The sequence below is a fragment of the Amblyomma maculatum genome, chromosome 2, assembly GCF_055883805.1.
Source record: "Amblyomma maculatum isolate TAMU_Amacu chromosome 2, ASM5588380v1, whole genome shotgun sequence".
Taxonomy (NCBI): Eukaryota; Metazoa; Arthropoda; class Arachnida; order Ixodida; family Ixodidae; genus Amblyomma; species Amblyomma maculatum.
In genome coordinates, this window is record NC_139345.1 from 123,400,607 (window position 1) to 123,425,612 (window position 25,006).

The 25,006-nt window shown below is 42.8% G+C and overlaps 1 protein-coding gene, 2 long non-coding RNA genes and 2 other non-coding genes across 6 annotated transcripts in view; 2 read left to right on the plus strand and 3 right to left on the minus strand.

The window, feature by feature from the left end:
- LOC146199742 (uncharacterized) overlaps positions 1-25,006 on the minus strand; it is a 58,312-nt gene that overhangs the window by 24,872 nt on the left and 8,434 nt on the right. Inside the window, exons 1-2 of one of the 2 annotated variants that reach the window (XR_014705117.1) lie at positions 17,562-17,616; positions 13,597-13,652 (exon numbers count right to left, since the gene is read on the minus strand). This is a non-coding gene — a long non-coding RNA (uncharacterized LOC146199742). Of the gene's footprint in view, positions 1-13,596; positions 13,653-17,561; positions 17,617-25,006 lie in introns of those variants that run through there. The other variant, XR_014705116.1, reaches the window with a different exon arrangement.
- On the minus strand, positions 4,462-4,625 carry LOC146199745 (U1 spliceosomal RNA). Its single transcript, XR_014705379.1, has one exon. It is a non-coding gene; the product is annotated as a U1 spliceosomal RNA (small nuclear RNA).
- Positions 5,263-5,333, minus strand: TRNAG-GCC (transfer RNA glycine (anticodon GCC)). The gene has a single exon. It is a non-coding gene; the product is annotated as a tRNA-Gly (tRNA).
- The window catches only part of LOC146199747 (uncharacterized), a 43,965-nt gene continuing 26,861 nt past the window's right edge, over positions 7,903-25,006 (plus strand). The window contains exons 1-2 of the mRNA XM_084595242.1: positions 7,903-8,023; positions 13,609-13,692. The gene's annotated coding sequence lies outside the window, so the exon portion shown is untranslated. The remainder of the gene's footprint in view (positions 8,024-13,608; positions 13,693-25,006) is intronic.
- LOC146199748 (uncharacterized) lies at positions 19,265-23,163 on the plus strand. The gene is made up of 3 exons (XR_014705113.1): positions 19,265-19,838; positions 19,921-20,081; positions 21,607-23,163. It is a non-coding gene; the product is annotated as an uncharacterized LOC146199748 (long non-coding RNA).

Here is a 25,006-nt window from a genome sequence, read left to right on the forward strand (position 1 = left end):
CGCGTGAAAAGATTGACAGTTGCCTTCCCTGCCATGCTTCCGCTTTCTCTCGCACTCTATTTGTTTCTTCCTTCCAGTGTAAGCTAGGATCGCGATAACATTGTAGGGGCACACCCAGATACTACATTGGCAATTGGAAGACCATAGAAATCGGGAGAAAGAAGCCGGTTCAGCAACCCATAAGCCGTGCCAAAATCCGGAGCTTTTTTCCCAGTTAACCCGACATCCAGTCTGGTCACAAAACTTTTCAACAACGTTAACCACTTCACAAATGCTCTCGCTGTTTTTACAAAATACTGCAATGTCGTCCGCGTATGCAAGTAGCTTCACATGCGCCGACTGAAGCTTGAAACCCGAGATGCATTCATTATTGAGAATGGCCAAGCATAATGGCTCGAGATAGGCTGCAAAAAGCAGAGGAGAGAGTGGGCATCCTTGCCTCACCGAAGAGCGCACTGCGAGACTGTCAGTGAGATCGACATTCACTATAATACGCGTCGAGCAGTTTGCGTACGCCATTCTCACTCCCTCCACGATTACCGAGCCCAGGTTACAATGCTCTAGAATGGATAAAAGGATGTCGTGTGATACGCGATCGAACGCTTTTTCCAAATCCAGCTGAATCATGGCACCCTGACTTCCAAGCGTGTCTACACATTCCAGTACGGTTCGTGCCACATGTATATTTGTGGCGATGCGGCGGCCTCTTATGCCGCACGTTTGGTGCGGTCCGACTAATTTGGCTATTATACTCAGCAATCTCTTCGCTAAAACCTTCATGAAGATTTTGTAATCAACATTTGTCAGGCTTATTGGCCTATAGGACTTCACCAACAGGCGTTTCTCTAGATCATCACTTTTTGGAATAAGTACGATGTGTGACGTAGTAAATGATAATGGCACTTGTTTGAGTTCGTAGGCTTCTCTTATCACTTCCAACATAAGGGTGGAAAGATGGTTTTTAAATGCTTTGTAAAAGGAGGCGCTCAGCCCATCTGGTCCAGGGGCTTTCCCACATGGGAGGTCATCTATGGCCTTTTCTATCTCTTGAATTGTAATAGGCATTTCAAGGCTCTCTTTCACACGATCTTCGAGCGTTGGCATTAGCCGTAAATATTCTATTGGAAACCCTTCACTATGTTCGCGCGTATTACTCAGAAGCTCAGCAAAATGTTTCAGAATCGCACACTTTATATCTTTAGCATCGTTTGTAATCTGCCCTTCATGTCTTATTTGCCTGATTTCCTACTGGCAAGCATACCTTTTTTCATCTGATAGCGCTCGCTTTGTCGGCGCCTCGCCAGCCCACAGTTTATCGCTTCTTGCGCGTATAACCGCGGCTCTGTACTTCTCAGCGTCGATTCTTTCTAAATGAGATTTCACATATCTCTTATTTGCTTAGTGAACTTTCCTGGCGCACAGCTTTCCATGCACAACAGGCACTCAAGTTGCCCATGAAGTTCCTTTTCTGTTTCTGTTTGTAGCGAATAACACTGCTCTTTTTTATTGTTTTTATCTTCACTTGCTCTTTAAATCTTTCCCATTTATCTTCATGGCTTTCTTCATGCACCTTAAGCAAACATTCCAAATCGTTCGTGATTGCCTTAACAAACTCTTCATCCTACAAAATTTTCTCGTTCAGTTTCCATAGACGCCAGTTGAACAGATTTCTTGACCTTCATTCCAAAAGTCGCACTAACAAGGCAATGATCACTAAACGAAACAGGTTTTACATTATAGTCGGTACAAATTGGAACGAGATCAATAGATACATACAGCCTGTCTAGTCTCGCATGACTATCGCGTTGAAAGTGCGTGTATTCCGGACGGGTTCCAGAAGAAAACACATTTCCAATGTCTTCTAAGCAATAGTCATGCACAAATACATTCAACAGTTCAGCGCTCTTGTCTTTCACTGATCTAATCTTCACTCGATCAGTAGCAGCACACACACAGTTAAAATCGCCCAATACAAGCAAAATTTTGTCACATTTCAAGTACGGCTCGACTGCATAAAAGAAGTTTTGACGATTACTTTCAACATTGGGGGCGTACATACAGACAGCACGCCAAAATAAATTTGAGAACAAAAAGTCAACAACCAAGAGTCGGCCACTTTCGCATGCAAATACGCAGTGTACTCTTATACCAAAAGTATTGCGAATGAAAAGAAGGCATCCGCCTGATGCCCCCACAGAGTGACAAACACACACATCAAAGTTTGCATTGAAAACAGACACCATGCGGTCTGCGTGGTCCTGAGATTCTATCTTCGACTCTTGAACGGCTAATAAGTCGATTTCATTATCTAGCAGCAGGCGATTCAACTGGCATTGCCGCCTTCGGGCTCCAAGCCCTCTAACATTCAAGGTTGCTACACGTAACGGGACATCTAGCTTAATTGCCATGCGTCTAGAGAAAAAGGCGCCCGATCAATGTGATGCCTACCTCAATCGTCCATGTGGATCTGCTTGTCCGAGGTTCCGAAGCGTACGCGCTCGTATCCGGCCTCCCAAAGGGATGTCTGAATGCGTATACTGAGGCGTGCCTGACCACCGCACTTGCCACCTTCCATAAACACAGTCAAAGAGCCACAGCCGAAAACAGGCTATGACGGCTGACGCACCCCCTGCACTCACATGCATTAGGTCACGTCCAAACTACGGAGGCGGTTTCCCAGCCTGCCGCGTCTCGGACGAAACGTTCAGCTAATATTCTAGGCACTATAGTTCAGCCGAGGCCTCAACGTCGAACGTCGAACCCCCGGTGCTTTCGATGGCGGCTCGTCACTGCCACCACCAGGCTGCAGATCCTCACCGGCGCTCTCATCATGGGGCCGCTTCCCAACGGGCAGGCCGCTAACTCCTGCGTTGAAGAACGTCGGAGTTGGGAGACTCCGCGCTGCCTTGGCTTTCGAGCATAGGTTCTCTGGCGTCCGCCACGCTGTTACTTGCGTCCAGTTGGGAACCATTCTCCACTGGTGCAGAATCCGCTGTCGCAACGGCCGTGGACGTCCTCCTCATTGTCAAAGGGGTTAACACCGGCCCATCATTCCTTGCCGGTTGCCCGGTTGTTTTGGCTGCCTCTTCCGCGTCCGCTTCATCCATCAGATGCTCGGAAGAATCTTCGCTGTTCCCAGGACCAGCGATGCTCGCGTAGCTGCGAGAACACTGCCCTTCTTCGTGGCCAAAACGACGGCATGCACCTCAACACGGAACCTTACACTCTCGGCGAATGTGGCCGGTACTTCGGCACCGGAGACATAACGGAGGCCTTCCAGGTACTACGACGAGCGCCAACTCACCGCCGACGTTCAGCTGGTGCGGCAAGTCGTCCAGTTTGACCCCCACTTTCATCTTCAAGGTGACAATCCTGGTAGCTGAACCCTTATCCGATATGCCATGCACGCGCCAGCGCTCCCTGGCCACTTCGGAAACCTTTCCATACGGCGCGAAGGCCACACGCACATCTTCATCCGGAACGTTGTGAAGCAACCAGTGGAGCTTCAGCCTCACATCCTGGTTGGCCGGATCAAAAACGAGGCAGCGACGTTGTTTCACACACAACTCACCCACTCCAGCAATCTTCTTCACAGCATCCGCGTCTTTCAGGGTGATGGCCCAGACGTGGCTCATGCGATACGCCCCCATGGCGATAACGTCAAGGAGCAGCGAACGCTGAGCCAACGCGTCTCGGAAATCTTCCACCCGGTACGGGCGGGCCCTGCTATCCGCGTGCAAAAAAAGCTGTGTTTAACACAAAACGCCCTGTTGGAAGACTTGGCAGAACAACCTGGTAGTCATTATCCTGTTCCATAGCCCTGTTACCGCGGCCAGACATGGCCGCTGAAGCCGCTCCTGCGGAGCCCGTCTCTATTAAATATTGTATGCTGAACGACTACTTGCTCCAAACCGAAGACAATCGCGCCAGACAAAGAACTGTTGACTTGTGAATCCATACCTGCCTATTGTAAGTATACGTTTCTGTGCAACTTACATTCAAAATCATTTCTGGCTCGCAGAAGGGATGAAATGAGGCATTCTATCCACCTCAGGCGCCACAGGCAACGTGGGAACGCTCAAGGCAATTCGAAATTTGAGCCAGTGAAAGCGAAACAAGAAGTGTGTGCCAGTTGGTTTTACGCTCCTTGAGCGCACTGAAATAGATTAAAATTCGTGCTACGAGACATTCTATCCACCTCAGGCCACAGGCATACGTGGGAACGCTCAAGGCAATTCGAAATTTGCGCCAGTAAAAGCGAAACAAGAAGTGTGTGCCAGTTGCTTTTACGCACCTTGAGTGCACTGAAATAGATTAAAATTCGTGCTACAAATCCGAACGCATCCAAAAGAGTACGTTAATTCTTCTAACCACCCATAGCTGGGCTAGAGACAGGTAAGCGTAATGTTAGAGAGTATGCTATAAGCACCGATTCATAGTCTGTTTTTTGATTTTATAAGGAGGGGGATAGCGCGAACGCAGTCCCCCACTACCAAAAATTGCATGCCCCATCTGCCCCAGTTTGGGGTAGTGGCAGGGGTCAGCACGAGCGCAGTGCAATGCCCGCGCCTCTCCCTGGGGGCACCGCCTCGCTGATCACGGTAACCCCGGCACCAGGTAAGTATGCCGAGGAAACGTTTCGTCGCCCGTAGCCACCGCACGCGGCCAGCTTAGAGACGCTAGTTGCGGGATGCTGAAACTTGGAACAAAAATGATTAGCCGCAAATCTGCAACAACAATTTGCAAACAAATTATATAATTGCCTACCATAAATCAGATTGTTATTCAAAATATTTCCGAGTTCCTAGAAATAATTGGCGAGGTCTAAAAACTGGTCTGTGAGAGTACTAATCATTCCCGAGATGCTTCCTCTTCACGCCACTAGAGGCGCCACCGCTGCTCTTGCCAGCGTAGTCTGCTTCCGGACGAGCCGCACTACATCGCAAACGTACAGCCACGCGCACAGCTGGTTCGTTTGCGAAACATATTTTGCACTTTTTGAAGTCAGACAGACACAGTGACCTAGCAGAAGCAGCAGAGAAGGCACACGCGGTGCAAACACGTCTGTAACAAGTGTCTGATTACCGGAATAACCTGAACTACCGGCACAAACGCCCAGAAATTAGTCGAGGTATGGACTCGAGCACAGCCGCTGCTGTTGGAGACCGGCCATGGTTGAGGACATGATTGGCAAAGCTATGACGGGTCTAATAAAAGCCATAAAGACGCTATTACAAGGTAATGAAAGAAAAAAAAAAAATATGCGTCGGCCGGGAATCGAACCCGGGCCACCCGCGTGGCAGGCGAGTATTCTACCACTGAACCACCGACGCCTTAAAAACTTGTTAACCTTAGAAACTATTTAAGGCTTATTGGTTGCGCAGTTAGATTCGATTCAGATTGTACTAGCTATTGTTGGGCCCAATGTCTCAAAGCCGGCGATCTCCCCGCCCAATTCTGACGCGTTCGCTCACCACCAGTGTCGCTTTTCACAGTTTCTACCCCAAGTCACGGAGATGCGTATCCTCGGCTTCTACCTCCATCACCGCAGCCCCGCAGTTCGGCCTCCATGCAAATGCAGCGCCTGACCAAATCCGCCTACCGAGTTCTCCGCATGATCAGCCGCATCACAAATCGTTGTGACGTGCTCAAAGAATCCGACGCTATCGCCTTTGTCCAATCCCTCATCGTCTCTCGCATTCTTTACGCTCTTTTCTACCATCGTCTCACTCTCCAACAGCAGTCGATCAACAGTAGTTCGCTTTCCATTCCAGACAATGTGGGCAAGTGCCGATATTCAATTAAATCTCAAATAATGTAGAGCATAATGCAATAGTTTATGAGTGATGTGTGTGCTTCGCTAGGACGGTAGTTTGCACCCTTTCAATTTAGCATCAAAATACAGAAGTCCTTATACTGTGTGCCAGAAACGAGTCTCCCAACAGCGAGATAGAGTAACGATCTTGATGGCTCAGTTTAAAAGTAGGGCTGTTCCTAATGGATGAAAACCTATTTTTGCAGATTTCTGCACTCAAATCATAGCATATGCATCAATAAACATAGTACAACAATAGCATTTGATTATTTGAACTAGATGACACTATGCTCCAAGACAGCTTTCTATGGCTCTGAAGCCAAGGCTACACAGTAAAGGGAAGGAAACGGTCATTTGGCTTCATGTTATGGTGAGTGGGTTATCCATTATTTGGGTTGGGTGTGGAGGTTTGAAGGAGTAAATGGAGAGATGGTGCCAAGTTGCTAGTGCTGAGGGAAGCCACTTTTCACACCACATGAACAAAGCCCCTTCCCTTTCCTGCCTTGGCTGCAGAGCCACAGAATGCTATATTGTCTGAGAGTATATAACAGACAGGCAAGAAATGGAGAAGGTGCAGGCAAGCACAGCCACCAAGCCAGAGCTTAACGCCACGTGAAAAGTTTGCTGTCTCTTTCGTATAGCCCAAAGGCCTGCCTAATGAAGTGAATTATACATGGCCTCTGAAATATGCCTGCAGGGGGGTCTGAAGCATATAATTAGCATACAATAAAGGTATTCTGAGATTTATACGTGCAATAGGTGATTCAGTGCAGCTCCCATAGCTCACATAACCTAGCTACGAAACTTATATTCAACTGCTATCTATGAGAGATTCCCCAAGTCTATGCATTGTGTTGGTGTTGTCGTTATTTACATCATGTATATTTTTCTTATCCACTTTTTCCATGCCCACATGGATAACGTATTGTACTCACGCTACTTAACAGATATCAGAAAAGGATTTGTATTAAAAATGCATGCTTTCCATGTGAGAAAGGATGTCACTTCTAGCTGATGTGTTGACATAATAAAAAGCATAGGCACCTAATGTTTGGGTTCATATTTTAGTTTTTTTAATGATGCACAAGACGATGCACAGACAGGTTGTCACGTGATACTTGTCTATGACCACTAAATAATTTGTAATTGAATTCCTTTTCTCGTCTCTTAGTTTCAACAGCCAAGCATCAAATCTAGATCACGCATGGGTTGAAAAAACATCAATATAATCATTCCACTGTTGCTTTAATTCATTACAAGGCCAGCCAGCCCCATGAACAGAGATCACAAGAAGCAAACAAGCAGTCGCTATATCTGTTCTTTCATCCCCCACATGACCTAAAATTGACTTTGATGTATTAGCTGTTAAAACCTAAAACAGGTGAGAAAAGAAATTTCAACTATATATTAATTAGAAGCTGTATGCGAAATCCACGTGGTGACATACAAGCATATCTTTTATGCATCATTAACTAGAAGAAAAATGAGACCAAAATTGGGTGCTGACACTCGTCAAAAAAGCACATTGCGCAATATGTTGGCTGTAGCTAGAATATGATATTACCTAGTATTATGCAAAATATTTGCAATATTTGCTAAAAAATATGTACATTTGAGGCATCAAAATTGATGGACAAGACAGATTCAACAATGTACGTAAAATGAAGCAAACACCTCAGAATAATGATTGGCAGCCCCTGCTGCAGATAACTACACAAATAACGATCATTGGGACTGCAAAGTATGTTTCCTCATGCGTTAAATTGCTTTCTAGCACAAAAAACTGCACTGCATTTTGAAAAAATTCAACTCAATAATGGTAATAACTGCAGGATAAATGTGCAAAGGACATGAAAAAACAAAGTGTCGTGTTCACAATGCAGACTGCAAAGGAGAACATATATATGGTCTCTACATACGCGCAGCGGAGCCTTCAGGTGCCTCTGCAATGGAGTTAGTGTGCGTGTGTCCCTGGAGGACAGCGTTGAATAAATGTCTCTATCGTCAACTTGAAGGCTTGTTCTATTGCAGTGAATTGCTCTCCTCCCTGCCGAGGTTGAGTATGTTGCTTTGTAGGTGGGGTGACAGCTGATTGGAGCCCCGGCTCAGATGACGCTCAAACCCGTAGTGGTTGCCCTGTTCCCATTGCAAATCAGGTGCCACAACACATAAATTGGCCCAATGACTCAAGAACGGCACGTTGGGCAGGTTGGTAATGATTCATGATAGTTCAACAGCACAAACTGGATAGAGTAGATAAGAATGCTAAGACTACGTAATAAAACTCAGTTGTAATAGTTCAGCACCGTTCTGTATGCCCCTCTCCTATTCTGTCCTGTCTGTTTTCCCAAACTTTTACCAGCAAGTTACTAGTCTCATCTTTCATGAAGTCACAGAAGCACTCATGCCTTCTGCAAGCCTGTAGGATTGTACCACACAAATGCTTTACACACAGTTCTACACAAGCACCTGGGTTAAATGATCACCCTTCTAGCCGTGTTCTGCCAAGTGAGCACAACACCAATAATTAATAGATTTTGCTGCAGGCTGGCCAGCATATGCATATTCAACACAATTAAAAAAAAGAATTCAAAAGGCATACTTTTCTCTCATCATATTTTGTGGGCAAAACTCATCCCCAGTTATAATATTCAGCTTTCGAGATTCCGTATTATTTTTACAAGTGGCAGATATTAACATCAAGGACAGTTATCAACACAGGCCCTCCTACATCTAAGGACATTTTTTTTTTTCATCACAACATAGATAAAGAGTCAACCAAGCACTATTTACCACCTTGGCCTGTGCAAGACTGAAGCATTTCAAAACAAAATCATTTATTTAAATTGTTTTCATATGCTACCATTAAAAACCTTGAATTTTAAAATTTATATGGCATTCACATTGTTTCGATGTAAATAAATGTAAATAAGAACGATTTGACTTGGCTCAAAGGCAATGCACATGTAATACCTTTGTCCTCACTTAGTACTAAACATATAATGTAACGACAAGCATAATTATTTTGCATTTAAACCACTTCGGCTTGTTTACACTGACTTGAACTAGTTCAAGTCATGCCGTTAACTCTGTTCCATAGTTCAAGCCATAATCTCTCCTCAGCTGGAGCTTTAACCATGACCATAAGTTGTAAGACTATGCTGGCTGCCAGAAGCCACACACACAAGATTCTACAAGTCAACTACTCAACAAAAGAGATTCTGCATCTCTGTTGACCGCAAAGTGTAATGCGATTACTGAAACTTAAGCTAATTTTTTAAAATATAGTTTGGTTGGCGTTTATACAAACTTTGGACATTACCGAGCGTTTTGTGCAGTCCACACAGGACATAGCACATGTTACAGCTGGAAGTGCACAAGGCTAACATTGAAGGAGACAATTAGAAGGGCCTTTCTTTAAGCAAGGCAAAATTCTGTCCTCTAGGTATAGGTACTAGATTGGTTTTCACTGTTTTAAATTTTGTTCCCTTGGCTTGATTCATTGTTTACTGCAATTGTGGCTCTGCACATTTTGCCTTTAATGTGAGCAATCTTGTCACATCAGATTTTGTCATCTATGTATTAGCTGTTTCATATGTAACTCTCTCTCTCTCATTTGCACTTTGTAACGGTGCTCTAAGTAGAAATCATTGTTAGCGTATCCCTTTTTTCATTCCAGTTTATTTTCTTTTTCTTTCCCTAATGTGTATTCATTCATTTGACAATTCTGCAAATGACAATTTCATTTAGAATTTGTGTACTTCATTTTGTTCACTTTGTTGTTGTTTACAGAGGGCACTACTGTTAACATGTATCACGAGCACCACCTACATTCATCTACATGTAAACATCGTCATCAGGATAAACAGGATCATTTGGTGGCACACCACCGTTTACTAAATGTGGAATCTTTTATCACTCTGATGCCAATACTTCGGCATCACCGATGGTTTAATATTTGGCTATTTCAACTACAGGACCACGTCAGGTCACGTGCAGGAAGCATATTAGCTAGGTGATGGATTCATTTGTGCTACCATCAGTGGCCCTTTTTGTGGAAGTACCTGGACAACCGTCCATACCGTCGCATATCAGTGAAAGAAGGATCTCAAACAACGGCTAAGAGAGTTTTAACAGTGACCCAGAATGGATGATGAAAATGCAGAAAACGCTGCCAGAAGCTGTGCAATTTGCAAAACAGCAGACAAGTCTGCAAAAAAATGTGACAGCACCCCCTGCGGGTAGCACAATGGCCTAAAAAGCCTTGGCATAAGCTTGGAATATTGGAACAGATATTGTGGAGGCAATAGAATAAGCATCACCCGACTGCAGGTTTACAGTCATAGATTATCACAGCAAGTGTCCTAAAGCTTTTTTTGTTTCATCCATGACTGTGCAGTAATCACAGTCTTGCTAGAGCTTTTCTGAACAGGAAGGGAACCCACGGAGTGCGGCCGCAGACAATGGATATGTCCACATATTTGCAGGATTTTTTTCAGGAGAGAGGCAATGAGCATTGTGTGATGTCATTATATTATGATTAATTCAATGACCAGATCAAATGGTTCAATTGTTTTCTGAAGGATAACAAGCAGACTACATCACTGAGTGCAGGCCCTTGAGAGAAGCCATCTTGGGGTATGTCTAAAGGGCTAGACCACATGCTACAACATGGGTGTCTCATGCATAATTGTTGCGTGGAAGGAGACCTCAAACTTGGTTGCTAAAAGGATTCTTTGAAAAGTGAGTGCTGTACATGACAGACTTGCAACAGGAGGTCAAGAACTGGCGATAACAAGTGAATAGGTACACAGATGCAAAACAGGTGCCAGATATTCCTCCATCAAAGCAAAGAACTTTTTGGAGGCAGGTGTGTCCTACTTTGTCTTCTGCAGGCCTTACAGACGAAGGGGGGGAGGGGGGTTTCACTCTTATATTTTGTCATTTGCAGTATAAATTCCTGTGTTCCCACAATAAAGCTTTCAGTTGTCAGTAGTGAAGCATGTATTCTTCATCTTTCTTGCCTTTATCTGTTTGTGCTAAAGCACACAACAGGAAGAACTTGGTTTTTCACCCCCAAAAAATCGTACCAACCACATCGATCACAGTGATCGATGTGGAGCTATCCATATAAAAAATCTACACCTCCAGTATAGTGAGCATAAAAACCAGTTATGAAAAGTAATATCATCAACTGATGTGCAGATATGACAGGTGCAGATATAATGCTATACAGTGTTTCCAAGAAGAAAGGTCCTCAAGAACACTTAGAAATGAGCACACTTCATATGAGTATTGAATGGTGTAAGTGTCACCTTCTTACATCGCTTAACCTTCTTGGCCAATTTGCTTCCTTGCCACGTCTTGGAACAGATCCTCAGCTTGCTTATAGGCAAAGCTGGTGGTTAGGGCTCTTTGCACCGTTTTCAAGCTCCATATGGTGACAGATGCTTTTGCATCACTTGCCGCTCATGAAAAAAAAAAACCATTCTGACAAGCCTTTATAGCATTCCCTACAACTTCCGGGAGATTGGCGATGAAAAGCAACAACTGTTTAGGATGGCTATGTTGCCTTTTCAATTGGCTCTCCATGCTCTCAGATTATGCCCATTCTTAAAATAATTTTTTTTTTATATACACCTTCATTAATGCTGTCCAAGTTCTGCTTCAGTCTTCACAAAGCAAGGGGTAAGGTCAGCAATGCAGACAAACATATAAACTTAGTTTGAAAAACGGCCAGAAGGAGCTCGGCATTCCTCAGGTTGGCACAGCGGTAAAAGTGTAACTTCTCAGACAGTTCGACAGTTAAAGGGCTGAAAGCATGCACTGTGTAAAAGCTCCCGATTTTCAGTGCTACACCCTCGGCTGACAGTGAACAATAGTCTGAATGCATAGTACCAACTTGTTACAATGGCTCGTAAAAGGCTGGCCACTAATGTACAACATGGCCTCTCTCATCTTCACCACACTCTTGAGTTACTTGACATGCATGTTATGTTACCACACTGCCTGAGCAAGCGTCACAAGCCAGATGACGGTGAGAATTCTGAACTACTACAATTAGGTCCGAGGATGTGAACTTCTACATTTTTCACATCTGTGTCAAGTCTGTTCCAGTCCTTGCCTGGTATTGATGCACATGGACTGCATATAAATTCTGGCAATTACCACCTGTTGTCAGCACATTTTTCTTTTTAGAAAAAAAAAAGGGGGCAGGGGGGAGGGGGAGGGTAAGTCGAGAAATATAGTTGGGGACTTGGCACAGCACATAACAATAGCCATGACCCATATGGTTATGTTGAAAACGCCAAATGCAACACTGACAAATCCTTCCTTATACTACAAGAATGATTCCATAGATCAATCAATACTTTCATAATGAAAGCCTATCTGGCAACAAAACACAGCTTTATGAGCTCACTCATACTGATTCTATGTGCTATGTATTGAAAACAGGCAATTACAAGCAATTGAAACTGTGCCTTGACTAAAATTAGGAGAGCTACATCGGTAAATAACAACCTTAGAAGGAAGCCCTGTCCCAAAAACATGCTGCATATATGTTCAGAGACTGGACTGACGTTAAATGTTCCTGTGGCTACAATTAAACAAATGTTGCTTACTTTCCTCTAATGAAAGCTTTCTTCAAAGCAAAACCTTTTTTCCAATACTGAAGTTGTTACAAATTTCAAGTAGCCACAGCTAAAAACGTGGCGAGGCGCACCAGGTACCCGTTTAGTTCATGTGGGCAAAATAATTGATAAAACACAGTACACACTTTCAATGAACATGACAGCCATTTTTCGTTTCAAGTTCAAGAGCCTCCTAATTAATAACAGGTATGACTTTCATTAATGAAGAGTGTAAAGACACCAGAGCAAGAGATGCAGAAAGGAAACTGCTTCACTGCTCATGTGCTTGTTCCAACAGATGTGCACTGACAGCTGAGCACTTACTGAACTGAGTTTACTGCTTCCAGTCGCCTATGTTAAATACGGATTTCCGATCAGGAGTATGCTATGACCGTTCCAGCACCTGCTCAGTTATATAATGCAATTTCTCATCATGCACAAAGCTCACTGCAATGTGGCCTGATTTTCGAGACATGTCACGCCATCATAGCCTCGCAAAGAAAGCAGGGGTACCATGATTAGAGTGTCTCAGAGTGCAGACATTTTGTCCTTTATGATTCAAATGCAGCACCTGCTCAGTTATAATGCACTTTCTCATCATGCACAAAGCTCATTGTAATGTGGCCCGATTTTCGAGACATGTCACGCCATCATAACTTCTCAAAGAAAGCAGGGGTACCATGATTAGGGTGTCTCAGAGTGCAGATATCTTTCCCTTTATGATTCACTTTATGATTCAAATGCAAGTGGCAAGAATGTAAAAGCCTTTCAATTCAGACATCAATATCTTCGTGGCCAAAAATACTGAGCAAAAACCACATGCATGAAAAAATAAACACTGAAAGTGTAGCAGGAGGAGGTGACTGCACGCAGCCTTGCTAACAGCTGATGCAATGAAAAATGAATCAATATGGAAGAATAAAGTATATCGGTAAGTTACCTGTGCACCGTACGAGTGGAAGAAATGAACATTAAAATTCCACCTGGAGAATCTAAAGCAGGCAACACTATATTGTCTTTGCCTGGGTTCTTTACACCATTCACCTTTCAGCAATTGCCAACTGAACTGAAAGAGCATGCCTATAACAATTTAGAACATACTTACCTCGGCTGTCTATACAACAGGTACATGTCACAAAAAATCCATACCTTTTCTTTCAGGTGCAAATTCCCACGGCGCTGAAAGCTCCAAGTGATACCTCTGCCTGAAAGGCATTAAAAACCAACCCTCAAAATAGCATCATAGTAAGTGTCACCCCTTTATTAACAGCATATGAGCTATGGGCTGCCGACACTTCTTAAGCTGAGTGGAACAAAACAACGGTACAAGAATATGAAACTAGCCAGCTATTAGACATTTCATCTGTTACAATATATTTCTCGAAGGTGAATGCACTTTTGAAATTTGCTCTGCAACTTCTCTTCATTTTCATGAAAAATAAAGTGTGGTTATGCATCAAACCATCCCTTTGCAGCAGCTACATCTACACATAGAAACACAAAACTGTGACCCTTAAGTGTTTCTTGATATCCTGAAACAGATAACATTGCTTTGGCACTAAATCAGGTGAGTGTGGGATGTCAAATTACCAAACCATAAATTTGATATTGGCTAGTTTCTGAATAGTTATGGTGGTTTTTCAGTCAGAGGAATTGCCATACAAAAACAGAATTCCCTGTGACATCAAAGTTGTTTTGATATTTTCTGATCAGCTCCTGCCCTCAGGAATATAACAGGGACCTGTGAACAGGATTAATTTAATTATAAATTATTTAGTGGTCGTCAGCAAATACCACATGGTGATGTTGAAACGTACATCATTACAGAGATGAAAACATGGAACTAAAACTACAGACGCATGCAACTTATAAAAAAAATAGCATTTAGTAACAATGAGCCACAGCCCGTGGCATCCTGTGTAATGGTATAATTGCTGACCTATCAGAATGGTAAACAAGCTTTGTCACAATTAACTATATTCGACAAGACAGGCATGCATCCAAATCTCATCTAATCATTACCATCCTGCTTATGCAAAGTAAGAAAAGTTTACAGCAACTACCTTTTGTTATGGAAGAATTCAGTCAGCAGGTCATTGTATATCAGTTAAATCTCTTCCCCAGAAAAAAAAAACTGACTCTCATGCAATGTCAATATGCGAGGAAATGCCATAATTAAGTTATTGCATTCCATCATTTGGGGGTGTAGCCAGGGGGAGGCCTTGTGGTGCTTCAGCCCCCCCCAAAATTTCTTCATACTGTCATTCGCTGCCAACTAAAACAGCCGAAGGCGGCAGAAATCATTGATGATTTCATCTACAATGTGTTTTACGGCTTAAAAGACATTTTTTCGCAAACATTGTGAGCTCAAGCAGGGTGGATTTCATGGCAACGCCCATGCAGAAGCGTTTTCATTCTTTGTGTCAGTACAGGAACAAATGTAGCAGTACTAGAATTAGCATATGCGTCATCTTCATTGCCAAGGTAAATGACTGTGCCAGCTCGATGGCTGGCTTTTATTTACAGTTATTCCATTTACACTTTTCGTTCCTTTATCAGGCTGCATCTTTGCATCTGTAGTATTCTATTGCAATCTTTGCACTTCTCATCTATATATATTTCGCAAAACAGCTGCTTTTCGTACGTTCCCTCTGTTACAACTTATGGAACCTGCTGCCAGGTAACCACTGCTCCAAAAAAGAACCCTCTAACACAAACAGGTAGAAAGAAAATAATATTTTTAATATTTTTTAATCGCAGGTCTCACGAGTCAATGCGTACGAGCAACATATGATACACGACTGGTGACAGCTGCTCCGATAAAATACATTGCATCAAAGGGTCACTGTTATTGTTCCCTGACCGTTGCATATGTGCAAAAATGTAAACAGGGCTCTTGAAGAACAAAGATACTCACTACAAGCGAAAAAAAGACCCATTTCCAGCTGGATTATTGAACCAGAAATCATGTCAAGCCGGAAAGTTTCAGTTTCCGACTAGAAAATCTACACCTCCAGTCAAGCTCCAGCTGGGGAAACATCCAGCTATGGTAATCCAGCTGGAAATTCAACTGGAAAAATGCTTTTCCAGCTGAAGTATTCTGTCTAAACTTGTGCATTCCATGGTCTTTATGTTTTACACCTCAGCAGTATGGAATGCTGTGATAGTTTCGAGCTATATAATCATGTGTGATATATTGTATTTATGAAATAGACGAAAGTATGGAAGCATGCGATGCCAATGCTTTCATACTTTCGTCTATTTCATCTGCTGGAATTTTAGGGATATACGAATATGTTTATGATAAAAAAAAAATTTTACTTTTCAAGAATTCATTTGCAGTGTATGGCTTTGGCAATGCAGTTATTATGCATGTATTAGATCCCTGGACAAACTCTGTAAGTAGGGGTGTGCGCTGCAATGCAAGAGCCCCAACAAACAAAATTTCTAGCTATGCCACTGCCACCTTTCCCAAAGAAAACTGTAAATTGTGAGATTTAACTTCCTCGAAGCAACACATCAATTGGCTAGGATGAGTGCCCACGCTTAGGCTCCAGATTATGACGCACCTACAGATTCTGAAATGTGCGGTGGATCCCGCAAACATTTTTTTCTTTCTTTTTTAAGGCAAAAGCCTTTCTAAGCTTATGGAGTGAAAATCTGTTCACGGGAGCTGAGCGCATAACCTATGCATGCATCTGTGCTCTGATGTGTCACTCACAAATAGCGAACGTGTGAGGAGGGTGACCAAGAATGAAAACGATTGATGGTGATAGGTAACGAATAAAAGTTATCAGTAGACATCAGTTAATGACAAATGCTAATGACTAATAATGATAATTTATAATGACTAAAATGCCTTATAATGATCAATATGTCAAACTACAACTTGTAATGACTGCAGCTGATTGGAAATGAGTAAAATGCTTAGCATTAGTGGTAATGACTACAATGACTAGATATGACTCATCATGACCACCAAACGACCAATATGTCAAATGGCTTGAATGAATGCAACTGCACTGAAAATGAGCAAAATTTACTTAGTGATGAATTATAATGACTACAATGACTAGGTATTAGAAATCATGAGTACGAAACCTGCAATTCCGTAGTGTAGTAGTCATCACGTTCGCTTTAAACTATCATGCCCATCCCTCATGCAATGCCCCATACCCGGGGCCTTTGAGGTATCAAATAAATTGAAATGCACGACCACTGACTGGAAACGAGCAAAAATGCTTAGCGATGTGTGATATAATGATTACAATGACTAGGCATGACCCATCAGGACTATGGAACGACCAATATGTCAAGCAATGACTTAGGATAATGATAAGATGCAAAGGGTGAATCTAGAGACCCTTTAGATTTTTTTTTTTATTTCACCGGCATCGAATTACGGCCGCCACGGCCGGGATTCGATTTCACTTACTTCGGATCAGCAGATGAACAGCAAAACTACAGAGCTACCGTGGCGAATTGCATTATTCTCATTCTAATAAATGACGACAGTACATACACATGATAACTCCGTTTGACTGGCGCGCTTCGCGGGCTTCTGCATGCGTTGGTCACAGACATTGGTCACGAATGGTCACGACCGAGCAAGGCGGTGAATCAAGTCAGAATCCAGTCAGCGCTGACAGAGCAACAGCTGGAAGCGCTAAAGAAAGCCTAAACATGTGACTAGGAGCGCACATAATCATGAATATAGAAGTTAGTACGGTGCACTGCAACCTTATACGCGTGTTTTTACTAAGCAAACCGAAAACTATTCAAGTTATCGCCTCGCTGGCCTTTCCAGTGTGACATATAGCGAAAGCACGCACTTAAGAAATTGCGGACTAAACATCATATGCAAACCTCAATGGTTACTTATTATATGTGCCTTGCTCCCGCCGTAAGTACAGCTCCATATCTCACAATTGATTTTCGGCGACGGCGACAGCAGGTCTGCTAGTACTAATCAGGTGCCTTCGGGCGCAACTTCTTCATGAAGACTAGCTAACTTCCAAAATGTGAGGATCTCAGTGAGTATTCTTTACAGTACATTCGCACTCCGGAACGTGTCGTTCGTAACACCTATTCTAGTTCACTATAGTAACACGTACCGGAGCAATCCCGCCAACCTTGTAACAATGCCGCCAACTGCACCAACTTCTGCGCCGCTTCACAAGCGTGATGCGTGATGCGTGATGCGTGATGATAATAATAATAATAATAATAATAATAATAATAATAATAATAATAATAATAATAATAATAATAATAATAATAATAATAATAATAATAATAGTAATAATGGTTATTGCCACTTTGTAGATGATACCATATGACATCAGGCCCGTCAAAGCCAGCTTGAGGGACTGGGCCAGAGCCCGACTGGGCCCAGCAGTTACCGTCAAGACTACAAAAACGGCTTTAGATATAGCAGCAAACAACGCTTCTCGGTACACTTGAGCGATAGCAAAAAAAAAAAAAAAAAAAAAAAAAAAAAAAAAAAAAAAAAAAAATTAAAACACATGTTAACAACACCAGTAGTGAGGATTTCGACTCTAAACCCATAGTAGACGTAACAAAAAAGAAAAAAAAAAGAATTAACCAATATTTTTAAGCATAACTTCACTATAACCAAAGAATACAAAGAAAAACAGAGGGCTTTCAGATGCATTTTTAGGTCACGAATACAAACTACAGCAAAAATTTCATCCGGTAAATCATTAAAGATTTCAGGTACATATAAGCACAGTGCCTTGATTTCCCGTATCTAGTTACACTCCGTGGTGCATAGTGACGAAATGATTTCCTTAACTTCCGTTAAAGAGTATTAATAATTAAAAATTCTGAATTCCAAAAATACCGATGAACACGAAAATAGAATGAAATGACGGAAGACATAGGAACTGAAATACGTCCGTGCCGTATGATATGTGACAATTGTACGCAATGATCTTCAACATGTTTTTTCATATTATCAATATGGCAATTCCAGCGTGAAGGACATGGCGCAAATGTAGTTATGCCGTAGCTGAGAACACAATACACGAGTGTATGAATTATAGATTTTTTCACTAACATCGTCGCCCAAGACTTCACATTGAAGACTAACCATGTAACTTTCCGTAGCGTAGCACGCAGATATGCCAAGTGGTCACGCCAAGATAAGCTGCTTTAAAAAACAACACCGAGATATTTGATCGAGTTTAGATATTCTATTGGCTTGCAACAACAGGGGAGGGAATCATGATTATGCAATAATAGTTCTCTATCCACAAGTACTGTCTTTGAAGGATTTCTGAAACATATCATTTTGGTTTTGTTTATGTTCACAATTCCATTCTCGGAAAACCATTTCATGACATAGTTATTGTTTTCCTGCAACACATTCACTGCCGTCTCGTAGTTTATATGCTTCATGAGCAGAACTGTGTCGTCCACGTATGGAAAAATCAAGCATTTGGATGTTACTGAGCTCAGGTCATTTGCAAATATATTAGAAAGTAATGGATATAGAATGGATCCCTGTGGTACACCCGCTTTCACAGGAAGTTTACCACTGTGTTCCATGCATATTCGGCTGTTAATTCTGACCATTTGTGAACGTCCGCATAAGAAATTCTTGAGACAAGCATAGAAAGGACCTCGAAAGTCCAGATGGTAGAGTTTCTCTAATAAAATAGTATGATTATAACCGTATCAAAGGCTTTCTTAACATCCAGAAAAAAAGAGCACAGCTAAACGTGTTTTCATTGAGAGCAGTGTACAACTCATCAGCAAATTCCTCAAGCAATAGAATAGTACCTCTTCCCTTAAAGGGGTCGTGAAACGTTTTCCGGAAATTTTGCACGGCTTAGTTAAATGGAATCCTTGTCCTGCATCATATAATATACCTCGATTCGTTTCATCGCCCGCGTTGATTTAATAGCGACAAAAACAGAATTTCGGTTTCCTAGCGCGCGTCCTCCTCAACTCAACAGAGTACGTCATAGCGCTAAGCCAATGAGAAGCTCCCGTTGCCGGAGCCTGCTGAGCCAAAGTTGACCAAGCTCGGTGTATTTTAGAGGTTCTAATTGTGCCCTACTCTACGCTCACACAGGGTTTTTTAATATGGCCGACGCCTAGGTTCCTTCCTGGGTTCCAGCGTCGCTGTGCTGCTATAGTGAACTAGAATATAGTCGCTACTGTTAAAACATGGTTACATCGTGGGCTTTGAGCCTTACGCCGACGCAACTTTTCGGGTGCCAGGTCGGCGAAGATGGACCCTGCGAGCGACCGGTACAGTAACACTTGTGTCGAGAGGCCGCGGTAACCGCGGCACAACTCGATCCGGCTTGCAGAAGCCCCGACCGTCAGCCTCCCGATCCCAGCCGTTTCGGAACTACGCATTGGTATGTATGTCCGAGTCTTGCAGCCTAGCCTACGTTTGACCGTTGCGAGAGTGCGCAATCGCTAACCGAAGCTTTCGAACAGGTGCAGCTGCGGGCGGTGCGTGCCGATGCCGACTGCTCTTGAGAGCATCTGGCGAGATCCCGGCGGCGACTACGTAGCTGAAGCAGCCGTCTGGGTGTTACAGATCATCCGCATTTACTCCAAATGCTTCTTGATCATGGACTGCTAGTCGAGAACACAAGGTAAGAACCTTGAGCGAAAGGCGACATAACTTGAACAAGCGGCACCTGTTTTTCATTTTCTCGAGCAAGAAATGCTGTAATGAAATCTATTGCGGAAGGCAGTGTTAATAAAATAAAGCTTCCCCTTTAACGTTACTTACCTGCGATCATCTACACTGTCTACAGTGTTGATATTGCGCCACGTTAGCGCGAACACATCGCTGGTTTTCATATTTTTCTTGTTTTCGTAGAAGCGCATGAGCATGACGTTTCACCATGCAAATTACTGGTTTGCTTAATTCCATGCACGAGTAAATGAGAAAACACGCATCATCTGATAGTGTGAACTTGCTAAATGGAAAGGGCATGCACATTGATGTGAAGTAACGAGGAAGGGGGGGGGGGGGGGGGACGCTGTCCGGACAAATTTGCTTGTTTTATTAGCCAGTTATGACCTTCAGCAAGTGCAGCACTTCAAAACATAAATACATAAGGAATGCCACAAGAAATGCAGTAAATAAGTACAAAAGCAATCTCATTTCGGAGGACTCTGTGCTAGTAGCCTGTCTCCTGCTGAAGCTGTGGGAAAATGCACTAAAAAACAACACAGAAAAGAAAAACACACAGAGCAGGACTGGCTTCTGCAGACGATCACTAACTAGCCCGACAACTCTTGTTATAGCCTGTCCCCACTTGCTGCCAGAACAATCACCATACCAGCACTCAAAGTTTTATTTGCTAGTTTTTTTTTTACCCACTTGCATTAGGTGAGTGTTGTATAGTGTGCAAATATAATTAAAAAAATTGACTTCACTGATACCATCATCAACACCTGCACACAGTAAACCTCTCCAAAATGCTTTGACACTGACATTTTACATGTGCTGAAATGTAACAACCAAAAAAAAAAAAAAAAGGAAGACGTTCTCCCAAAGGCCAGTACACCGAAACTTCCACAGTTTGAGTAAGTGTTGGAAATTTTACAGTTAGCAAATGAAGTTATAGAGTAGTTTTGCGGCACTTGTAGAAAGTTTGGCACGTGCCGTGTTGTGGGAAAACAACGGAGAGCTGTTGACAGAAGTGCACTTGTAGTTTATGGCTCCTTCGAATAGAATGACTCCATGCACAGAGCTGCTTAATGCATAAGTCGCATACTTAACATCTTCGTGCTATGCGGATGATATCAGCGTGGACATTGACATCGGCCACAACACTAGTATAGAGGGTGTAAGACGACTACCAGGTTTTTTCAGTCAAAAGCTGCATTGCCTTCAGGCATTATTTTGCTGCAGTAGCAAATTGTGATTGCACTGGAGTTCTAATATTGGGTGGGTCTCATTCTCTCTCAATCACCTGCAGCAGAATTCAAAGTTTGCCATACTTCCAGGGAGAATAAATTGACAGTGAAAGTTACACTGTACAGCTTCTGTTAGATGGGAATTAATTGTACAGATGCATGAATAACTTTCAAATTTGTAAAAGACCTAAATCATATTTTCATTTTGCTATGCTGAAAAGTGAATATTGCTTTTTCTCTTGTCAACAGGAGGCACCACTACATCTGCTACAGCCAGCTTGCGCACTGGCTTTGGGGATGCCTCGGCAGACATCACAGTAAAGTCCTCCCTATTTGTAATGCAAGCCAAATAAGGGAAAGGTTTCCATCTGACAGTTACACTGGTTTCCAGTTTGTGCAAGGTTTGTAGAGTCATCACCTTATTCATTCTGAAACAAGCCGGAAAATATGAGAAGAGAGAATTGCAGGACAGCTGGACTAATAACTGGAATTTTACTAAAGGATAGAGGCAAAAGAAGACTTGCACAGAGATGCACATGTAAAAAAGGCCCCAAAAGACTGTTGACCGATTTCTTAGCCACACACACGTCCTTAGCCTTTGCAGTATAGTGTGCCTTTGGACTTGGATCTGTGGCTTCCCTTTTGTAACGAGTGGTTCTTGACCATAAGGAATTTGCTTTTTTTTTAGATTTTGATTTTTTAGACCCTTTCTGCTTTCCACGCTTTCACTGCTTTGGGGGTTTTTCGTGCACGTGCATTTCTGTGCGAATCTTCTTTTGCCTCTTTCCTTCAGTAACATTTCAGTTGTTAGTCAAACTTTGTCTTGTGCTCCTCTCACGTGTTTCGTCTTCTGGCTGGTTTTAAGATGAATCAGTACCAACTCATCCAGTTGTTAGTCTTGTTGATATCACTAGCCTGACTGCACCCACTGCTGGGCAAATGCTTCTCCCATATCCATCCGAATAACCCGATCCTGTGCCAGGTGCATGATTCTCGCAAACTTCCTAATTTCATCTGCTTGCCCGAGTTTCTGCCGCCCCCTGCTAAACTTGCCTTCCCTTGGAATCTAAAAGACATATATAGGCTCACTTAGAATGAATTTTGTGTACTCACTCCCTTCCTTTACCTTTGATGGGTAGAATTTTTCTTCTTTTGGAACTGACCGCAGATACATCAGCTGCATCCATATGATCCCCGCAGACTTCCTAATCTCATCTGTCTGCCCGAATTTCTGCCGCCCCCTGCTACGCTTGCCTTCCCCTGGAATCTACAAGACATATATAGGCTCACTTAGAATGAATTTTGTGTGCTCACTCCCCACCTATACCGTTGATGGGTGGAATTTTTTTTAGCACTGACCGCAAATGCATCATAATTGTGCAGTTGTGTATATACCTGCTTGTATAGATGTCTCTCCCATATCTATCCAAATAACCCGATCCTCTGTCAGCTGCATCCATCTGATCCCCGCAAACTTTTTATCTGCCTGCCTGAGTTTCTGCTGCCCCCTGCTATACTTGCCTTCCATTGGAATCTACAAGACATATATAGGCTCACTTAGAATGAATTTTGTGTACTCAATCTCTAACTATACCTTTGTTGGATGCATTTTTTTTTTATTTAGCACTGACCTCAACACATCATGATTGTGAAGCTGTATATACACATTTGTATATTTAGGAGAGAGGAAGACAGCAAAGAAGCGTGAATAAAAGATGTCTTGCTCTAGGTCAACTTCCTTCTAGCCTAAAAATTTTGTATGTGCTGATGAACCTGCGGCTAACCAATAAATTATTTTGAAAGCAACATGTTTCTAACACTCATTTGGTAACATTAGATAATGCCCAAATGTACTACAAAGTGGTGGTCCTTGTGGCACTGACAAACCTAGATTTTCTAGTTGCCGCGTTCACCTTTACACGGCCTCGAAAAATAGTGGCTCATGGGGAATAGAAAAATCAAACCGTTTTCTGCAAAAGCTGCTTTGAAAGGTGGCCACTATTTTCAGCATTTTGCAGTCTCATTCAGAAGCAAGCCAGCATAATCTGCAATCTGTAGACATGCATACAATAATATGTGCCTTATACTTTGAAATGTACCAGACTTTAACCAGTCATAAAACAGCGTGCTGAAAAGGTATGTATAGTAACGCCTCCTTCGTTGATGATACCCGTAGTTTGCATGAAAACATCTGCACTAGAACCTGCATGACGTTGAGTTAATTGGCCTGCTGGTTGAATATGCCACCAAAATGCTGGTAATACAATGAACTTTGTCGGTGCTGGGGTCAAGTCTAGAAATATAAAGTTGGGATGATTTAATTGTGAAACCTTGCTGCTGAATTCACTGCAGGCTAGAATGTAACAGGATTAAAGGGCAGCTGTAGACGTAAGGGCAGTCCACATTGTCACGGTATCTTATGCGTCCTAGTACACATATCTACATACCGTGCATGTTTTGCTAGTAAACAATGTATCCACAGATTTGCGAAGCTCCAAGAATGCTACACTGATGCTGTCTGAGTAGCTGCTTGTGTCGCTGAATATTGTGAAAGCCTTTTGATGGAACGAAAACTGCTTGGTGAATACTTATGCAGAGTGAGGTTGGTCAGGAGCGCAGGTGATATGTACACCCTCGCAATTTAACCATACAAGCACAGACTGTATGATACTCATACAAATTGAAAAATATAAGGGAAGGAATTGAACTGAAGACTTCGCGGTTCGACAGTCCAAACTTCTACTACATGTGCTTTGGGCTGTGTGTGCTAGCCCGCCTGCAATCTGATTGCCCGAGCCAGGAAAATGGTACACACCCATATGAGCACCACTCCCAGTACTCTTTAACATGTACATAGAAGTGCAGGTGCTTGGGATAAACCTTGGCTGCCACAATGCACCTCAAACAATGGCATGTTAGCCAGAATAGCAGGTTGGGCTTGTTGGCTTTCCATCCTGAGGTAACAGCGCAAAATGTGGACGGGGGCACAAGACGAGAAGACGATGAGACATTGTGTCGTCTTCTCGTCTTGTGCTCCCATCCACGTTTTGTGCTGTTACTTCAGAATGTCACGTGCCTGCCCAATATCTACATAATTGTCACACGAACCACTTTGTGTGTATTTACGACTACTTGCACAACACCATTGCCACCCACTGATGATGAGCAGCTGAACAGCAGTTTTTCACGTACACTCCGCTGCCATTAATTACAAATGCTATCACGCTACGACTTCCCATACCACCCCACCCAACCTCTGTGTGTAATGACTCAACCTTTGGTGCGTTTGCATGTTCTCGGGATACTGGAGAAATCCAAGATATCAATTAGTAGATTCAAGCAACTTAATCTGACATACATCTGGTGAGAATATTACAACTCTATCCATGTATACACAGATCTGTATCACCGCAAGCGTCGCCTACAATTGTGGTGATGCCGCTCAGAACATGACTCATCTTTTTTTTAAGGGCATAATTCTCCACAAACCTCTGCTGAGCTTGTGGCCCCTTGGTAAGAGGCTTTCCACATCTGTGGGAAACCACTTTAGAAGTGGTGTGAATTCACAGTTTCAAAGCCTGCATTACAAATTTTTGGAAGTTTTCAACACCACACCCTTACCACTCTTTGGCACTACATATCACTGAGT